At 52.8% G+C, this 21,082-nt stretch overlaps 1 protein-coding gene and 1 long non-coding RNA gene across 2 annotated transcripts in view; one reads left to right on the top strand and one right to left on the bottom strand.

Moving 5' to 3' along the window:
• Nucleotides 1-1,965: 1,965 nt before the first annotated feature.
• LOC138657489 (uncharacterized) lies at nucleotides 1,966-2,442 on the bottom strand. Its single transcript, XR_011317061.1, has 2 exons — nucleotides 2,266-2,442; nucleotides 1,966-2,169 (listed from the first exon to the last, which is right to left on the bottom strand). It is a non-coding gene; the product is annotated as an uncharacterized lncRNA (long non-coding RNA).
• Nucleotides 2,443-7,473: 5,031 nt separating this feature from the next.
• Nucleotides 7,474-21,082, top strand: part of LOC138657439 (zinc finger protein 271-like) — a 74,361-nt gene continuing 60,752 nt past the window's right edge. Inside the window, exon 1 of the mRNA XM_069745231.1 lies at nucleotides 7,474-7,655. The gene's annotated coding sequence lies outside the window, so the exon portion shown is untranslated. The remainder of the gene's footprint in view (nucleotides 7,656-21,082) is intronic.

The raw sequence follows: 21,082 nt of genomic DNA on the forward strand, positions 1-21,082 counted from the left end.
AGGGAGGGGTTTTTGAGGATGGGTGTGATCTTGGCATGCTTGAAGGATGAGAGGAAAACACCTGTTGTGAGAGGTTGAAGAGGTGTAAGCTTATAATGACCCACAGGCAAGAGGGAGCTCCCTCTTGCCTGTTGGTAATTATAAGCTTACACCTCCTCAACCTCTCACAACAGGTGTCTTCCCCTCATCCTTCAATCAAGTGCATGTATTGTTTATAGCATCAGGGATAGAAGGGTAGCAGTAGCCTAGGACAATAGTGGGATTAGAATAGTGGGGCACACTAGAGACAGGGAATGAGAGTGCCAGCACAAGCAGTGAGGCCAAGTCCACATTAGCGTCTGTGTGCGCAGCGCATGATCTGCATGCCAGAACGCATGGTTATGTAGCATTTTTTATCCACATCAGCCTGCGCATGATGCAAAAAACGCTGCATGTTAATGCGCATGCGTTTTTGCATGTGTTTGCGTTTTTCAGTGCATGCGCTCAAAGTTTCAAAGAATTTTGTCATGCGGCAAATGCTGTTCCAGGAGAATTTCCTTGAAAAATCCACACCCAATGGGCATGTCTCATGGGGATTCTGTATATATAGACCCTACACAGATAAAATCCTCATATTTTGCGGCTGTATACAGCTACAAGATGGATCTTGGCATGGAGAGCTTCTATCGTAATCTGGATTTGGAACTGAAATTAGCTTTTGCCTTTGCTGTGGCTTGCGAAGAAGGAGGCAGATAAAGACGGAGAAGACGTCGTTGTCGTCGCTACAACACCCCATCATTGAAGTCCAAGAGCGCCGTGGAGCCTACCACTTGTACACCGAGCTACGTGAAAACCCGGAGACGTTTTTCAAATACACAAGGATGTCTAAACAGAGCTTCGATGAATTGCTGCAAGGTGTGCGAGGATCCATCACCAAGAAGTAGACAGCACATTAGGAGCTGAACCGTGGGAAGGGATAGACATATTGAAAGGGGGACAGCAAAAGAAAGATAGTGACATATTAGAGAACAGAAACACATTGGGAGGCGAGGGTGGAGGTGGAAGGAGCATTTTTGTCTAAGATTTCTTGCTCCTGGTCTTACTGTGGGGCGCAAAGTCAAAAGTTGGAGTCCTTCTGAGTTTCTTTGTTTTGGTCTCTGTAGCAGTGCGTGGTGCTGGACTGTGCAAGGTGGATGCTGATGGTTGAGGCTCCACTCCGGAGCATGGTGGAGGCTCCACTCCGGAGCATGGTGGAGGCTCCACTCCGGAGCATGGTGGAGGCTCCACTCCGGAGCATGGTGGAGGCTCCACTCTGGAGCATGGTGGAGGCTCCACTCCGGAGCATGGTGGAGGCTCCACTCCGGAGCATGGTGGAGGCTCCACTCCGGAGCATGGTGGAGGCTCCACTCCGGAGCATGGTGTAGCTGTGAACTGGGGGAACAGGCCAGTGATGCCGTGCTTGTTGATGCTGGTAAAATCTGGCCTGTGGCTGATAGCTTTAAGACTGCTGCGGCTGTAATGCCTGGCTGAAAGCAGCCTGGCAGGCCTGTATATAAGGTTTTCCAACACGCCCCGCTCTGTTGCTGAAAAAAAATGTCTTGCCGATCTCTGGAGGTCGGCTTCCAGGCGGTCAAGACGTCTGTGGACATCCTGGAAAAGTGTGTTCTCCTGAGTGAACCCACTGTCCAGTCTATGTCCAATCACCTTCATCCCTTCCTGGAAGACCGAGCTTAAGTGAATAAACTCGATCATGACTGACCTCTCCCAGGCCGAGAAGTCCCAATAAAAGCAGTGGCAGAGGGCTGGGAAAGGGAAACGTGATAGACCGGCTGCCTGTTCCTCAGCCTGTGAAGCCTGCCTGACTGCTCCATCAATGGTGGATGATTGGGAAAGTTCGGTGGCTGGTCGATGAGGGGCCGCTACAACTGAGGAAGATCCAGCTTCTATAGTGCTGCTCGAGGTTGTGTGTAAAATAAAAGAAAAACATTACTGAAAAAAAATTAAGTTTATATAATAGACCACAGAACAGATACGTTCGCTGAGCAAGCGCAGACCTCAGAAAAGAAAGCATATGGTTGTATCTATAGTTGGAAAGCTTTGGAGCAGCACCACTGCTAACCCACATCTCCTGTCTGATACCGCTATTGAAGCGATCCTTCATCGAACGTCAAAAAACTTTTACTCTCTTCACTGTGAAGGAGGAAGAAAAAAAAAATTGTAAAAAAAAGACAACATTTACAGCAAAACAGAGACCACATTGCAATACTGACGAAAATCCGTTCTGACTTGTGGCGTTGCATGGTCCCAATCATCCAACAGCGATCTCGCCACTTCTTCCCAGAGTCGTCGGATCAATATGGAGTCGGAATGATTCCGATCACGGGGATCCCACAACTCTACTCGTTCATGCACCAGTGGAATGAGTAGGTCATTGTCAATAAATGATGACCTTCCTCACATTGTCGAATCTGTAAATCAAAGAAAAAAAGAAATAAAATAATAAGTCTGACAGTTTTTTTAAAAATCCGAACCTCAAAAAAAAAAATCCAATTACAAGTCTTATAATGAAAAGAATACTACACCCAGTCTTTCCTCCTCAGGAATTTGAACCCGACGACCCTGGGAAGATTCATTTCCACTTGACTGCTCCTGCTCTTCCGCACTGGAAGGTTCCTGTAAAGAAAATACATGATTTACCACATGTGTAGCATTGCCAGTCAATACATATCAATCAGTAAATCAACTGTGATTACATAAACAGTGTCATGTCCACCCTGGGAAGCAGTCACGTCTTCACTGGAGGACATGCTGGAAGAGCAGGCAGCAGTCAAGTGAAACACTACAAAAAAGAACAGAGAAGAAAAATTGAACTTGTAGAAGAGCCAAAGCAAAACTATAAAAATGTGAAGGCCAATACTTATATTGCAGGCAGCAGTCCAAGAGCACAGCAGCCAGCACAGCACCGGGACAGCAGCATAACATGGGTACAGCAGCCAGCACAGCAGCGGGACAGCAGCCAGCACAGCACCGGAACAGCAGCATAACATGGGGACAGCAGCCAGCACAGCACCGGAACAGCAGCATAACATGGGGACAGCAGCACAGCACCGGAACAGCAGCATAACATGGGGACAGCAGCACAGCACCAGGACAGCAGCATAACATGGGGACAGCAGCACAGCACCGGGACAGCAGCATAACATGGGGACAGCAGCACAGCACCGGAACAGCAGCATAACATGGGGACAGCAGCACAGCACCGGAACAGCAGCATAACATGGGGACAGCAGCACAGCAGCGGGACAGCAGCATAACATGGGGACAGCAGCCAGCACAGCACCGGGACAGCAGCATAACATGGGGACAGCAGCAGAGCACCGGAACAGCAGCATAACATGGGGACAGCAGCACAACATGGGGACAGCAGCACAACATGGGGACAGCAGCACAACATGGGGACAGCAGCCAGCACAGCAGCGGGACAGCAGCATAACATGGGGACAGCAGCCAGCACAGCAGCGGGACAGCAGCATAACATGGGGACAGCAGCACAGTACAGTCTACAAGGAAAAAAAAGGAACAAATAAGGCACAAAGTGACAAAGAGTGTGAAACTGGGCAGAGCAACATAGTACACACACTGATACACAGGAGCAATCCACAACAGGTAATCAAGGACAGGAAGGAGCAAGCGAGGCAAGGAGTCCAGGACAGGAAAACAAAACATAAGTACAGAATGCAATGAGACCTTTTCAAAGCTTCCATCCTTCCAGAGAGTAATGGATTCCTGTGTCCACACCCCTTTTATACATCAAGGATTCTGCAGGTGGTGACATCATGTCCCGGACATTAGTGTGAAGTGCGCATGCTTATCGAACGCACGTCATTGCGCATCAATGCGTTCCCATAGACAGTAATGCGTTGTTTTGACGCACTCATCCGCATGCGTATGTCTGCACTAAATTGGAGCCTAAAAAAATGCAACAAGTAGCATTCGCCGCACACCGCGAAACGACGCATATGTACGCATCCGCAGGAGAACGCATATCGCTGCGTACACAATGTTAAATATATGTACACAAGACTCATGCGGATCGGTACGCAGGTATACGCTGCGCACACAACTGTGAACCCAGCCTCAGCACAGGGGTCTCCAGACCGGGAGGAGGTGCAGGTGGTTGTACTGCAGAGCAGGGAGGGATGGAGACGAGACTTCCTGTTCAGTGAGGAGCAGTGAGAGAAGACAGACAGCAGCGGGGGTGAAGGTCCTGAGGCAGCAGTGACCCCAGGCTGAGCAGCGTGCAAGTGGTCACCGTCTTATGTGGTAACCATCCCAAGGAGGATTCGGGGCCTACGGCCGGGACTAGGCACAGCTGAGCGCGCCTTTCCTATTGAAACCAGACAAGGGGACTGGGAGGAAGTTGGTGGATCTGAGGGAACGGACGCCGCACACGGGAAAGCTCTAGGAACGCCATTGTGTGCGAGCTGTGCTGCAACTGTAACAAACACCCTGCTGTCAAGGGAAGTTGGGCTGTGAAATATAGACATGGAGTCTGGAGTCATCTGTGCAAACCAGGAATATGGAGCCAGAGGGGGCTCCGGTGATGGAAGAGCTCTGCTGCACACGCTGCATATACAGCAGAAGGGACATTATGTTTCCTTTGTGGGGTGCCAGGGTGTGGGACCAGAACAGCCCCTCGCCACCGAACAGCAGCCCCATGCATCAACTGCCCCCCAGCAGCAGCCCCATGCATCAAGCGCCCCCCAGCAGCAGCCCCATGCATCAAGCGCCCCCCAGCAGCAGCCCCATGCATCAAGCGCCCCCCAGCAGCAGCCCCATGAATCAACCGTCCCCCAGCAGCAGCCCCATGAATCAACCGCCCCCCAGCAGCAGCCCCATGCACCAACCGCCCCCCAGCAGCAGCCCCATGCATCAACCGTCCCCCAGCAGCAGCCCCATGCACCAACCGCCCCCCAGCAGCAGCCCCATGCATCAACCGCCCCCCAGCAGCCCCATGCATCAACCACCCCCCAGCAGCCCCATGCATCAACCACCCCCCAGCAGCAGCCCCATGCACCAACCGCCCCCAGCAGCCCCATGCATCAACCACCCCCCAGCAGCCCCATGCATCAACCACCCCCCAGCAGCCCCATGCATCAACCGCCCCCCAGCAGCCCCATGCATCAACCGCCCCCCAGCAGCAGCCCCACGCATCAACCGCCCCCAGCAGCCCCATGCATCAACCGCCCCCCAGCAGCCCCATGCATCAACCGCCCCCAGCAGCCCCATGCATCAACCGCCCCCCAGCAGCCCCATGCATCAACCGCCCCCCAGCAGCCCCATGCATCAACCGCCCCCCAGCAGCCCCATGCATCAACCACCCCCCAGCAGCCCCCTGCATCAACCGCCCCCCAGCAGCAGCCCCATGCACCAACCGCCCCCAGCAGCCCCATGCATCAACCGCCCCCCAGCAGCCCCATGCATCAACCACCCCCCAGCAGCCCCATGCATCAACCACCCCCCAGCAGCCCCCTGCATCAACCGCCCCCCAGCAGCAGCCCCATGCACCAACCGCCCCCCAGCAGCCCCATGCATCAACCGCCCCCCAGCAGCCCCATGCATCAACCGCCCCCCAGCAGCCCCATGCATCAACCGCCCCCCAGCAGCAGCCCCATGCATCAACCGCCCCCCAGCAGCCCCATGCATCAACCACCCCCCAGCAGCCCCCTGCATCAACCGCCCCCCAGCAGCAGCCCCATGCATCAACCGCCCCCCAGCAGCCCCATGCATCAACCGCCCCCCAGCAGCCCCATGCATCAACCGCCCCCCAGCAGCCCCATGCATCAACCGCCCCCCAGCAGCCCCATGCATCAACCGCCCCCCAGCAGCAGCCCCATGCACCAACCGCCCCCCAGCAGCCCCATGCATCAACCGCCCCCAGCAGCCCCATGCATCAACCGCCCCCCAGCAGCCCCATGCATCAACCGCCCCCCAGCAGCCCCATGCATCAACCGCCCCCCAGCAGCCCCCTGCATCAACCGCCCCCCAGCAGCAGCCCCATGCACCAACCGCCCCCAGCAGCCCCATGCATCAACCGCCCCCCAGCAGCCCCATGCATCAACCACCCCCCAGCAGCCCCATGCATCAACCACCCCCCAGCAGCCCCCTGCATCAACCGCCCCCCAGCAGCAGCCCCATGCACCAACCGCCCCCCAGCAGCCCCATGCATCAACCGCCCCCCAGCAGCCCCATGCATCAACCGCCCCCCAGCAGCCCCATGCATCAACCGCCCCCCAGCAGCCCCATGCATCAACCGCCCCCCAGCAGCCCCATGCATCAACCGCCCCCCAGCAGCCCCATGCATCAACCGCCCCCCAGCAGCCCCATGCATCAACCGCCCCCCAGCAGCCCCATGCATCAACCACCCCCCAGCAGCCCCATGCATCAACCGCCCCCAGCAGCCCCATGCATCAACCGCCCCCCAGCAGCCCCATGCATCAACCGCCCCCCAGCAGCCCCATGCATCAACCGCCCCCCAGCAGCCCCATGCATCAACCACCCCCCAGCAGCCCCCTGCATCAACCGCCCCCCAGCAGCCCCATGCATCAACCGCCCCCCAGCAGCCCCATGCATCAACCACCCCCCAGCAGCCCCATGCATCAACCACCCCCCAGCAGCCCCATGCATCAACCGCCCCCCAGCAGCCCCATGCACCAACCGCCCCCCAGCAGCCCCATGCATCAACCGCCCCCCAGCAGCCCCATGCATCAACCGCCCCCCAGCAGCCCCATGCATCAACCGCCCCCCAGCAGCCCCATGCATCAACCGCCCCCCAGCAGCCCCATGCATCAACCGCCCCCCAGCAGCCCCATGCATCAACCGCCCCCCAGCAGCCCCATGCATCAACCGCCCCCCAGCAGCCCCATGCATCAACCGCCCCCCAGCAGCCCCATGCATCAACCGCCCCCCAGCAGCAGCCCCATGCATCAACCGCCCCCCAGCAGCAGCCCCATGCATCAACCAGCCCCCAGCAGCCCCATGCACAAACCTCCAATCACACCATTATCCCCCACAAAAAATAAGCAGAACCCCACGTGTTCCGGTGTGACGTCACTAACAGCGCTGATTACAGCTACACTGCGCGCCACTCGCCAGCTACACTAAACCCCGCCCACAACACGCCCACCGCCGGTGACGTCACACCTGAAACCGCCTCCATTCTACCGTCCTAGAAGAGCCAAAACTCCTCCAGACACAGAGAACAGCGCCCAGCACGGAGCTCCGCCCCAATCACATGACACTGACGTCACCACAGGTCCTTCATCCCACATAGCATTCTAATGAGCTCCGCCCCAATCACATGATACTGACGTCACCACAGGTCCTTCATACCACATAGCAATCTAATGAGCTCCGCCCCAATCACATGACACTGACGTCACCACAGGTCCTTCATCCCACAAAGCAATCTAATGAGCTCCGCCCCAATCACATGACACTAACGTCACCACAGGTCCTAAACCAGCAAAAAACTAATTTTCCAGATATCAACCAATAACCTCAGCACTGAGCCCAACAGAGGCCGAATGTACAGAGAGCGGGAGACTGCACAGTACTGAGCGAGAACCAGCACCGGAGTGACGGCAGCACCGAGGAGAGGAGCGACAGAGACTCCGGTACAGGATCCATCAGTCACTGACGTCTCATAGATGTGATCGGAGCCTTAGTTACAGGATCCATCGGTCGTGGTCGGTGACGTCTTGTAGATGTGATCGGAGCCTTAGTTACAGGATCCATCGGCCGTGGTCGGTGACGTCTTGTAGATGTGATCGGAGCCTTAGTTACAGGATCCATCGGCCGTGGTCGGTGACGTCTTGTAGATGTGATCGGAGCCTTAGTTACAGGATCCATCGGCCGTGGTCGGTGACGTCTTGTAGATGTGATCGGAGCCTTAGTTACAGGATCCATCGGTCGTGGTCGGTGACGTCTTGTAGATGTGATCGGAGCCTTAGTTACAGGATCCATCGGCCGTGGTCGGTGACGTCTTGTAGATGTGATCGGAGCCTTAGTTACAGGATCCATCGGCCGTGGTCGGTGACGTCTTGTAGATGTGATCGGAGCCTTAGTTACAGGATCCATCGGTCGTGGTCGGTGACGTCTTGTAGATGTGATCGGAGCCTTAGTTACAGGATCCATCTGTCGTGGTCAGTGACGTCTTGTAGATGTGATCGGAGCCTTAGTTACAGGATCCATCGGTCGTGGTCGGTGACGTCTTGTAGATGTGATCGGAGCCTTAGTTACAGAATCCATCGGTCGTGGTCGGTGACGTCTTGTAGATATGATCGGGGCCTTAGTTACAGGATCCATCGGTCGTGGTCGGTGACGTCTTGTAGATGTGATCGGGGCCTTAGTTACAGGATCCATCGGTCGTGGTCGGTGACGTCTTGTAGATGTGATCGGAGCCTCAGATACAGGATCCATCGGTCGTGGTCGGTGTCGTCTCGTAGATGTGATCGGAGCCTTAGTTACAGGATCCATCGGTCGTGGTCGGTGACGTCTTGTAGATGTGATCGGAGCCTTAGTTACAGGATCCATCGGTCGTGGTCGGTGACGTCTTGTAGATGTGATCGGAGCCTTAGTTACAGGATCCATCGGTCGTGGTCGGTGACGTCTTGTAGATGTGATCGGAGCCTTAGTTACAGGATCCATCGGTCGTGGTCGGTGACGTCTTGTAGATGTGATCGGAGCCTTAGTTACAGGATCCATCGGTCGTGGTCGGTGACGTCTTGTAGATGTGATCGGAGCCTTAGTTACAGGGTCCATCGGTCGTGGTCGGTGACGTCTTGTAGATGTGATCGGAGCCTTAGTTACAGGATCCATCGGTCGTGGTCGGTGACGTCTTGTAGATGTGATCGGAGCCTTAGTTACAGGGTCCATCGGTCGTGGTCGGTGACGTCTTGTAGATGTGATCGGAGCCTTAGTTACAGGGTCCATCGGTCGTGGTCGGTGACGTCTTGTAGATGTGATCGGAGCCTTAGTTACAGGGTCCATCGGTCGTGGTCGGTGACGTCTTGTAGATGTGATCGGAGCCTTAGTTACAGGATCCATCGGTCGTGGTCGGTGACGTCTTGTAGATGTGATCGGAGCCTTAGTTACAGGGTCCATCGGTCGTGGTCGGTGACGTCTTGTAGATGTGATCGGAGCCTTAGTTACAGGATCCATCGGTCGTGGTCGGTGACGTCTTGTAGATGTGATCGGAGCCTTAGTTACAGGGTCCATCGGTCGTGGTCGGTGTCGTCTCGTAGATGTGATCGGAGCCTTAGTTACAGGATCCATCGGTCGTGGTCGGTGACGTCTCGTAGATGTGATCGGAGCCTTAGTTACAGGATCCATCGGTCGTGGTCGGTGACGTCTTGTAGATGTGATCGGAGCCTTAGTTACAGGATCCATCGGTCGTGGTCGGTGACGTCTTGTAGATGTGATCGGAGCCTTAGTTACAGGATCCATCGGTCGTGGTCGGTGACGTCTTGTAGATGTGATCGGAGCCTTAGTTACAGGATCCATCGGTCGTGGTCGGTGACGTCTTGTAGATGTGATCGGAGTCTTAGTTACAGGATCCATCTGTCGTGGTCGGTGACGTCTTGTAGATGTGATCGGAGCCTTAGTTACAGGATCCATCGGTCGTGGTCGGTGACGTCTTGTAGATGTGATCGGAGCCTTAGTTACAGGATTCATCGGTCGTGGTCGGTGACGTCTTGTAGATGTGATCGGAGCCTTAGTTACAGGATCCATCGGTCGTGGTCGGTGACGTCTTGTAGATGTGATCGGAGCCTTAGTTACAGGATCCATCGGTCGTGGTCGGTGACGTCTTGTAGATATGATCGGAGCCTTAGTTACAGGATCCATCGGTCGTGGTCGGTGACGTCTTGTAGATGTGATCGGAGCCTTAGTTACAGGATCCATCGGTCGTGGTCGGTGACGTCTTGTAGATGTGATCGGAGCCTTAGTTACAGGATCCATCGGTCGTGGTCGGTGACGTCTTGTAGATGTGATCGGAGCCTTAGTTACAGGATCCATCGGTCGTGGTCGGTGACGTCTGTAGATGTGATCGGAGCCTTAGTTACAGGATCCATCAGTCACTGACGTCTTGTAGATGTGATCGGAGCCTTAGTTACAGGATCCATCAGTCACTGACGTCTTGTAGATGTGATCGGAGCCTTAGTTACAGGATCCATCGGTCGTGGTCGGTGATGTGTTGTAGATGTGATCGGAGCCTTAGTTACAGGATTCATCGGTCGTGGTTGGTGACGTCTTGTAGATGTGATCGGAGCCTTAGTTACAGGATTCATCGGTCGTGGTCGGTGACGTCTTGTAGATGTGATCGGAGCCTTAGTTGCAGGATTCATCGGTTGTGGTCGGTGACGTCTGTAGATGTGATCGGAGCCTTAGTTACAGGATCCATCGGTCGTGGTCGGTGACGTCTCGTAGATGTGATCGGAGCCTTAGTTACAGGATTCATCGGTTGTGGTCGGTGACGTCTGTAGATGTGATCGGAGCCTTAGTTACAGGATCCATCGGTCGTGGTCGGTGATGTGTTGTAGATGTGATCGGAGCCTTAGTTACAGGATTCATCGGTCGTGGTTGGTGACGTCTTGTAGATGTGATCGGAGCCTTAGTTACAGGATTCATCGGTCGTGGTCGGTGACGTCTTGTAGATGTGATCGGAGCCTTAGTTACAGGATTCATCGGTTGTGGTCGGTGACGTCTGTAGATGTGATCGGAGCCTTAGTTACAGGATTCATCGGTCGTGGTTGGTGACGTCTTGTAGATGTGATCGGAGCCTTAGTTACAGGATCCATCGGTCGTGGTCGGTGACGTCTGTAGATGTGATCGGAGCCTTAGTTACAGGATCCATCGGTCGTGGTCGGTGACGTCTTGTAGATGTGATCGGAGCCTTAGTTACAGGATCCATCGGTCGTGGTCGGTGACGTGTTGTAGATGTGATCGGAGCCTTAGTTACAGGATCCATCAGTCACTGACGTCTTGTAGATGTGATCGGAGCCTTAGTTACAGGATCCATCGGTCGTGGTCGGTGACGTCTGTAGATGTGATCGGAGCCTTAGTTACAGGATCCATCAGTCACTGACGTCTTGTAGATGTGATCGGAGCCTTAGTTACAGGATCCATCAGTCGTGGTCGGTGACGTCTTGTAGATGTGATCGGAGCCTTAGTTACAGGATCCATCGGTCGTGGTCGGTGACGTCTTGTAGATGTGATCGGAGCCTTAGTTACAGGATCCATCGGTCGTGGTCGGTGACGTCTTGTAGATGTGATCGGAGCCTTAGTTACAGGATCCATCGGTCGTGGTCGGTGACGTCTTGTAGATGTGATCGGAGCCTTAGTTACAGGATCCATCGGTCGTGGTCGGTGACGTCTTGTAGATGTGATCGGAGCCTTAGTTACAGGATCCATCGGTCGTGGTCGGTGACGTCTTGGAGATGTGATCGGAGCCTTAGTTACAGGATCCATCGGTCGTGGTCGGTGTCTTGGAGATGTGATCGGAGCCTTAGTTACAGGATCCATCGGTCGTGGTCGGTGTCTTGTAGATGTGATCGGAGCCTTAATTTCAGGATCCATCGGTCGTGGTCGGTGACGTCTTGTAGATGTAATCGGAGCCTTAATTACAGGATCCATCGGTCGTGGTCGGTGACGTCTTGTAGATGTGATCGGAGCCTTAGTTACAGGATCCATCTGTCGTGGTCGGTGACATCTTGTAGATGTGATCGGAGCCTTACTTACAGGATCCATCGGTCACTGACATCTTGTAGATGTGATCAGAGCCTTAGTTACAGGATCCATCGGTCGTGGTTGGTGACGTTTTGTAGATGTGATCGGAGCCTTAGTTACAGGATCCATCGGTCGTGGTCGGTGACGTCTTGTAGATGTGATCGGAGCCTTAGTTACAGGATCCATCTGTCGTGGTCGGTGACATCTTGTAGATGTGATCGGAGCCTTACTTACAGGATCCATCGGTCACTGACATCTTGTAGATGTGATCAGAGCCTTAGTTACAGGATCCATCGGTCGTGGTCGGTGACGTCTTGTAGATGTGATCGGAGCCTTAGTTACAGGATCCATCGGTCGTGGTTGGTGACGTTTTGTAGATGTGATCGGAGCCTTAGTTACAGGATCCATCGGTCGTGGTCGGTGAAGTCTTGTAGGTGTGATCGGAGCCTTAGTTACAGGATCCATCGGTCGTGGTCGGTGACGTCTTGTAGATGTGATCGGAGCCTTAGTTACAGGATCCATCTGTCGTGGTCGGTGACATCTTGTAGATGTGATCGGAGCCTTACTTACAGGATCCATCGGTCACTGACATCTTGTAGATGTGATCAGAGCCTTAGTTACAGGATCCATCGGTCGTGGTCGGTGACGTCTTGTAGATGTGATCGGAGCCTTAGTTACAGGATCCATCGGTCGTGGTTGGTGACGTCTTGTAGATGTGATCGGAGCCTTACTTACAGGATCCATCGGTCACTGACATCTTGTAGATGTGATCAGAGCCTTAGTTACAGGATCCATCGGTCGTGGTCGGTGACGTCTTGTAGATGTGATCGGAGCCTTAGTTACAGGATCCATCTGTCGTGGTCGGTGACATCTTGTAGATGTGATCGGAGCCTTAGTTACAGGATCCATCGGTCGTGGTTGGTGACGTCTTGTAGATGTGATCGGAGCCTTAGTTACAGGATCCATCGGTCGTGGTTGGTGACGTCTTGTAGATGTGATCGGAGCCTTAGTTACAGGATTCATCGGTCGTGGTTGGTGACGTCTTGTAGATGTGATCGGAGCCTTAGTTACAGGATTCATCGGTCGTGGTCGGTGACGTCTTGTAGATGTGATCGGAGCCTTAGTTACAGGATTCATCGGTTGTGGTCGGTGACGTCTGTAGATGTGATCGGAGCCTTAGTTACAGGATCCATCGGTCGTGGTCGGTGACGTCTTGTAGATGTGATCGGAGCCTTAGTTACAGGATTCATCGGTTGTGGTCGGTGACGTCTGTAGATGTGATCGGAGCCTTAGTTACAGGATCCATCGGTCGTGGTCGGTGATGTGTTGTAGATGTGATCGGAGCCTTAGTTACAGGATTCATCGGTCGTGGTTGGTGACGTCTTGTAGATGTGATCGGAGCCTTAGTTACAGGATTCATCGGTCGTGGTCGGTGACGTCTTGTAGATGTGATCGGAGCCTTAGTTACAGGATCCATCGGTTGTGGTCGGCGACGTCTGTAGATGTGATCGGAGCCTTAGTTACAGGATTCATCGGTCGTGGTTGGTGACGTCTTGTAGATGTGATCGGAGCCTTAGTTACAGGATCCATCGGTCGTGGTCGGTGACGTCTGTAGATGTGATCGGAGCCTTAGTTACAGGATCCATCGGTCGTGGTCGGTGACGTCTTGTAGATGTGATCGGAGCCTTAGTTACAGGATCCATCGGTCGTGGTCGGTGACGTGTTGTAGATGTGATCGGAGCCTTAGTTACAGGATCCATCAGTCACTGACGTCTTGTAGATGTGATCGGAGCCTTAGTTACAGGATCCATCGGTCGTGGTCGGTGACGTCTGTAGATGTGATCGGAGCCTTAGTTACAGGATCCATCAGTCACTGACGTCTTGTAGATGTGATCGGAGCCTTAGTTACAGGATCCATCAGTCACTGACGTCTTGTAGATGTGATCAGAGCCTTAGTTACAGGATCCATCGGTCGTGGTTGGTGACGTCTTGTAGATGTGATCGGAGCCTTAGTTACAGGATTCATCGGTCGTGGTTGGTGACGTCTTGTAGATGTGATCGGAGCCTTAGTTACAGGATTCATCGGTCGTGGTCGGTGACGTCTTGTAGATGTGATCGGAGCCTTAGTTACAGGATTCATCGGTTGTGGTCGGTGACGTCTGTAGATGTGATCGGAGCCTTAGTTACAGGATTCATCGGTCGTGGTTGGTGACGTCTTGTAGATGTGATCGGAGCCTTAGTTACAGGATTCATCGGTCGTGGTCGGTGACGTCTTGTAGATGTGATCGGAGCCTTAGTTACAGGATTCATCGGTTGTGGTCGGTGACGTCTGTAGATGTGATCGGAGCCTTAGTTACAGGATCCATCGGTCGTGGTCGGTGACGTCTTGTAGATGTGATCGGAGCCTTAGTTACAGGATTCATCGGTTGTGGTCGGTGACGTCTGTAGATGTGATCGGAGCCTTAGTTACAGGATCCATCGGTCGTGGTCGGTGATGTGTTGTAGATGTGATCGGAGCCTTAGTTACAGGATTCATCGGTCGTGGTCGGTGACGTCTTGTAGATGTGATCGGAGCCTTAGTTACAGGATTCATCGGTCGTGGTTGGTGACGTCTTGTAGATGTGATCGGAGCCTTAGTTACAGGATTCATCGGTCGTGGTCGGTGACGTCTTGTAGATGTGATCGGAGCCTTAGTTACAGGATTCATCGGTTGTGGTCGGCGACGTCTGTAGATGTGATCGGAGCCTTAGTTACAGGATTCATCGGTCGTGGTTGGTGACGTCTTGTAGATGTGATCGGAGCCTTAGTTACAGGATCCATCGGTCGTGGTCGGTGACGTCTGTAGATGTGATCGGAGCCTTAGTTACAGGATCCATCGGTCGTGGTCGGTGACGTCTTGTAGATGTGATCGGAGCCTTAGTTACAGGATCCATCGGTCGTGGTCGGTGACGTGTTGTAGATGTGATCGGAGCCTTAGTTACAGGATCCATCAGTCACTGACGTCTTGTAGATGTGATCGGAGCCTTAGTTACAGGATCCATCGGTCGTGGTCGGTGACGTCTGTAGATGTGATCGGAGCCTTAGTTACAGGATCCATCAGTCACTGACGTCTTGTAGATGTGATCGGAGCCTTAGTTACAGGATCCATCAGTCACTGACGTCTTGTAGATGTGATCGGAGCCTTAGTTACAGGATCCATCAGTCGTGGTCGGTGACGTCTTGTAGATGTGATCGGAGCCTTAGTTACAGGATCCATCGGTCGTGGTCGGTGACGTCTTGTAGATGTGATCGGAGCCTTAGTTACAGGATCCATCGGTCGTGGTCGGTGACGTCTTGTAGATGTGATCGGAGCCTTAGTTACAGGATCCATCGGTCGTGGTCGGTGACGTCTTGTAGATGTGATCGGAGCCTTAGTTACAGGATCCATCGGTCGTGGTCGGTGACGTCTTGTAGATGTGATCGGAGCCTTAGTTACAGGATCCATCGGTCGTGGTCGGTGACGTCTTGGAGATGTGATCGGAGCCTTAGTTACAGGATCCATCAGTCGTGGTCGGTGTCTTGTAGATGTGATCGGAGCCTTAATTTCAGGATCCATCGGTCGTGGTCGGTGTCTTGTAGATGTGATCGGAGCCTTAATTTCAGGATCCATCGGTCGTGGTCGGTGACGTCTTGTAGATGTGATCGGAGCCTTAATTACAGGATCCATCGGTCGTGGTCGGTGACGTCTTGTAGATGTGATCGGAGCCTTAGTTACAGGATCCATCTGTCGTGGTCGGTGACATCTTGTAGATGTGATCGGAGCCTTACTTACAGGATCCATCGGTCACTGACATCTTGTAGATGTGATCAGAGCCTTAGTTACAGGATCCATCGGTCGTGGTTGGTGACGTTTTGTAGATGTGATCGGAGCCTTAGTTACAGGATCCATCGGTCGTGGTCGGTGACGTCTTGTAGATGTGATCGGAGCCTTAGTTACAGGATCCATCTGTCGTGGTCGGTGACATCTTGTAGATGTGATCGGAGCCTTACTTACAGGATCCATCGGTCACTGACATCTTGTAGATGTGATCAGAGCCTTAGTTACAGGATCCATCGGTCGTGGTCGGTGACGTCTTGTAGATGTGATCGGAGCCTTACTTACAGGATCCATCGGTCACTGACATCTTGTAGATGTGATCAGAGCCTTAGTTACAGGATCCATCGGTCGTGGTCGGTGACGTCTTGTAGATGTGATCGGAGCCTTAGTTACAGGATCCATCTGTCGTGGTCGGTGACATCTTGTAGATGTGATCGGAGCCTTACTTACAGGATCCATCGGTCACTGACATCTTGTAGATGTGATCAGAGCCTTAGTTACAGGATCCATCGGTCGTGGTTGGTGACGTCTTGTAGATGTGATCGGAGCCTTAGTTACAGGATCCATCGGTCGTGGTCGGTGACGTCTTGTAGATGTGATCGGAGCCTTAGTTACAGGATCCATCGGTCGTGGTCGGTGACGTCTGTAGATGTGATCGGAGCCTTAATTACAGGATCCATCGGTCGTGGTCGGTGACGTCTTGTAGATGTGATCGGAGCCTTAGTTACAGGATCCATCGGTCGTGGTCGGTGACGTGTTGTAGATGTGATCGGAGCCTTAGTTACAGGATCCATCAGTCACTGACGTCTTGTAGATGTGATCGGAGCCTTAGTTACAGGATCCATCGGTCGTGGTCGGTGACGTCTGTAGATGTGATCGGAGCCTTAGTTACAGGATCCATCAGTCACTGACGTCTTGTAGATGTGATCGGAGCCTTAGTTACAGGATCCATCAGTCGTGGTCGGTGACGTCTTGTAGATGTGATCGGAGCCTTAGTTACAGGATCCATCGGTCGTGGTCGGTGACGTCTTGTAGATGTGATCGGAGCCTTAGTTACAGGATCCATCGGTCGTGGTCGGTGACGTCTTGTAGATGTGATCGGAGCCTTAGTTACAGGATCCATCGGTCGTGGTCGGTGACGTCTTGTAGATGTGATCGGAGCCTTAGTTACAGGATCCATCGGTCGTGGTCGGTGACGTCTTGTAGATGTGATCGGAGCCTTAGTTACAGGATCCATCGGTCGTGGTCGGTGACGTCTTGGAGATGTGATCGGAGCCTTAGTTACAGGATCCATCGGTCGTGGTCGGTGTCTTGTAGATGTGATCGGAGCCTTAATTTCAGGATCCATCGGTCGTGGTCGGTGACGTCTTGTAGATGTGATCGGAGCCTTAATTACAGGATCCATCGGTCGTGGTCGGTGACGTCTTGTAGATGTGATCGGAGCCTTAGTTACAGGATCCATCTGTCGTGGTCGGTGACATCTTGTAGATGTGATCGGAGCCTTAGTTACAGGATCCATCGGTCACTGACATCTTGTAGATGTGATCAGAGCCTTAGTTACAGGATCCATCGGTCGTGGTTGGTGACGTTTTGTAGATGTGATCGGAGCCTTAGTTACAGGATCCATCGGTCGTGGTCGGTGACGTCTTGTAGATGTGATCGGAGCCTTAGTTACAGGATCCATCTGTCGTGGTCGGTGACATCTTGTAGATGTGATCGGAGCCTTACTTACAGGATCCATCGGTCACTGACATCTTGTAGATGTGATCAGAGCCTTAGTTACAGGATCCATCGGTCGTGGTCGGTGACGTCTTGTAGATGTGATCGGAGCCTTAGTTACAGGATCCATCGGTCGTGGTTGGTGACGTCTTGTAGATGTGATCGGAGCCTTACTTACAGGATCCATCGGTCACTGACATCTTGTAGATGTGATCAGAGCCTTAGTTACAGGATCCATCGGTCGTGGTCGGTGACGTCTTGTAGATGTGATCGGAGCCTTAGTTACAGGATCCATCTGTCGTGGTCGGTGACATCTTGTAGATGTGATCGGAGCCTTACTTACAGGATCCATCGGTCACTGACATCTTGTAGATGTGATCAGAGCCTTAGTTACAGGATCCATCGGTCGTGGTTGGTGACGTCTTGTAGATGTGATCGGAGCCTTAGTTAAAGGATCCATCGGTCGTGGTCGGTGACGTCTTGTAGATGTGATCGGAGCCTTAGTTACAGGATCCATCGGTCGTGGTCGGTGACGTCTTGTAGATGTGATCGGAGCCTTAGTTACAGGATCCATCTGTCGTGGTCGGTGACGTCTTGTAGATGTGATCGGAGCCTTAGTTACAGGATCCATCGGTCGTGGTCGGTGTCGTCTTGTAGATGTGATCGAAGCCTTAGTTACAGGATCCATCGGTCGTGGTCGATAACTTCTCGTAGATGTGATCGGAGCCTTAGTTACAGGATCCATCGGTTGTGGTCGGTGACGTCTTGTAGATGTGATTGGAGCCTTAGTTACAGGATCCATCGGTCGTGGTTGGTGACGTCGTGTAGATGTGATCGGAGCCTTAGTTACAGGATCCATCGGTCGTGGTCGGTGATGTCTTGTAGATGTGATCGGAGCCTTAGTTACAGGATCCATCGGTCGTGGTTGGTGACGTCTTGTAGATGTGATCGGAGCCTTAGTTACAGGATCCATCGGTCGGTGACGTCTTGTAGATGTGATCGGAGCCTTAGTTACAGGATCCATCGGTCGTGGTTGGTGACGTCTTGTAGATGTGATCGGAGCCTTAGTTACAGGATCCATCGGTCGGTGACGTCTTGTAGATGTGATCAGAGCCTTAGTTACAGGATCCATCGGTCGTGGTCGGTGACGTCTTGTAGATGTGATCGGAGCCTTAGTTACAGGATCCATCGGTCGTGGTCGGTGACGTCTTGTAGATGTGATCGGAGCCTTAGTTATAGGATCCATCGGTCGTGGTCAGTGACGTCTTGTAGATGTGATCGGAGCCTTAGTTACAGGATCCATCGGTCGTGGTCGGTGACGTCTTGTAGATGTGATCGGAGCCTTAGTTACAGGATCCATCTGTCGTGGTCGGTGACATCTTGTAGATGTGATCGGAGCCTTAGTTACAGGATCCATCGGTCACTGACATCTTGTAGATGTGATCAGAGCCTTAGTTACAGGATCCATCGGTCGTGGTCGGTGACATCTTGTAGATGTGATCGGAGCCTTAGTTACAGGATCCATCGGTCGTGGTCGGTGACGTCTTGTAGATGTGATCGGAGCCTTAGTTACAGGATCCATCGGTCACTGACATCTTGTAGATGTGATCAGAGCCTTAGTTACAGGATCCATCTGTCGTGGTCGGTGACGTCTTGTAGATGTGATCGGAGCCTTAGTTACAGGATCCATCGGTCGTGGTCGGTAACGTCTTGTAGATGTGATTGGAGCCTTAATTACAGGATTCATCGGTCGTGGTCGGTGACGTCTTGTAGATGTGATCGGAGCCTTAGTTACAGGATCCATCGGTCGTGGTCAGTGACGTCTTGTAGATGTGATCGGAGCCTTAATTACAGGATCCATCGGTCGTGGTCGGTGACGTCTTATAGATGTGATCGGAGCCTTAGTTACAGGATCTATCGGTCGTGGTCGGTGACGTCTTGTAGATGTGATCGGAGCCTTAGTTACAGGATCCATCGGTCGTGGTCAGTGACGTCTTGTAGATGTGATCGGAGCCTTAGTTACAGGATCCATCGGTCGGTGACGTCTTGTAGATGTGATCAGAGCCTTAGTTACAGGATCCATCGGTCGTGGTCGGTAACGTCTTGTAGATGTGATCGGAGCCTTAGTTACAGGATCCATCGGTTGTGGTCGGTGACGTCTTGTAGATGTGATCGGAGCCTTAGTTACAGGATCCATCGGTCGTGGTCGGTGACGTCTTGTAGATGTGATCGGAGCCTTAGTTACAGGATCCATCAGTCGTGGTCAGTGACGTCTTGTAGATGTGATCGGAGCCTTAGTTACAGGATCCATCGGTCACTGACATCTTGTAGATGTGATCAGAGCCTTAGTTACAAGATCCATCGGTCGGTGACGTCTTGTAGATGTGATCAGAGCTTTAGTTACAGGATCCATCGGTCGTGGTTGGTGACGTCTTGTAGATGTGATTGGAGTCTTAGTTACGGGATCCATCGGTCGTGGTCGGTGACGTCATGTAGATGTGATCGGATCCTTAGTTACAGGATCCATCGGTCGTGGTCGGTGACGTCTTGTAGATGTGATCGGAGCCTTAATTACAGGAACCATCGGTCGTGGTCGGTGACGTCTTGTAGATGTGATCGAAGCCTTAGTTACAGGATCTATCGGTCGTGGTCGGTGACGTCTTGTAGATGTGATTGGAGCCTTAGTTACAGGATCCATCGGTCGTGGTCAGTGACGTCTTGTAGATGTGATCGGAGCCTTAGTTACAGGATCCATCGGTCACTGACATCTTGTAGATGTGATCAGAGCCTTAGTTACAGGATCCATCGGTCGTGGTCGGTGACATCTTGTAGATGTGATCGGAGCCTTAGTTACAGGATCCATCGGTCGTGGTCGGTGACGTCTTGTAGATGTGATCGGAGCCTTAGTTACAGGATCCATCGGTCACTGACATCTTGTAGATGTGATCAGAGCCTTAGTTACAGGATCCATCTATCGTGGTCGGTGACGTCTTGTAGATGTGATCGGAGCCTTAGTTACAGGATCCATCGGTCGTGGTCGGTAACGTCTTGTAGATGTGATTGGAGCCTTAATTACAGGATTCATCGGTCACTGACATCTTGTAGATGTGATCAGAGCCTTAGTTACAGGATCCATCTATCGTGGTCGGTGACATCTTGTAGATGTGATCGGAGCCTTAGTTACAGGATCCATCGGTCGTGGTCGGTGACGTCTTGTAGATGTGATCGGAGCCTTAGTTACAGGATCCATCGGTCACTGACATCTTGTAGATGTGATCAGAGCCTTAGTTACAGGATCCATCTATCGTGGTCGGTTATGTCTTGTAGATGTGATCGGAGCCTTAGTTACAGGATCCATCGGTCGTGGTCGGTGTCGTCTTGTAGATGTGATCGGAGCCTTAGTTACAGGATCCATCGGTCGTGGTTGGTGACGTCTTGTAGATGTGATCGGAGCCTTAGTTACAGGATTCATCGGTCGTGGTCGGTGACGTCTTGTAGATGTGATCGGTGCCTTAGTTACAGGATCCATCGGTCGTGGTCGGTGACGTCTTGTAGATGTGATCGGAGCCTTAGTTACAGGATCCATCGGTCACTGACATCTTGTAGATGTGATCAGAGCCTTAGTTACAGGATCCATCGGTCGTGGTCGGTGACATCTTGTAGATGTGATCGGAGCCTTAGTTACAGGATCCATCGGTCGTGGTCGGTGACGTCTTGTAGATGTGATCGGAGCCTTAGTTA

This window comes from Ranitomeya imitator, chromosome 1 (genome assembly GCF_032444005.1).
Source record: "Ranitomeya imitator isolate aRanImi1 chromosome 1, aRanImi1.pri, whole genome shotgun sequence".
In the NCBI taxonomy this organism is placed as follows: domain Eukaryota; kingdom Metazoa; phylum Chordata; class Amphibia; order Anura; family Dendrobatidae; genus Ranitomeya; species Ranitomeya imitator.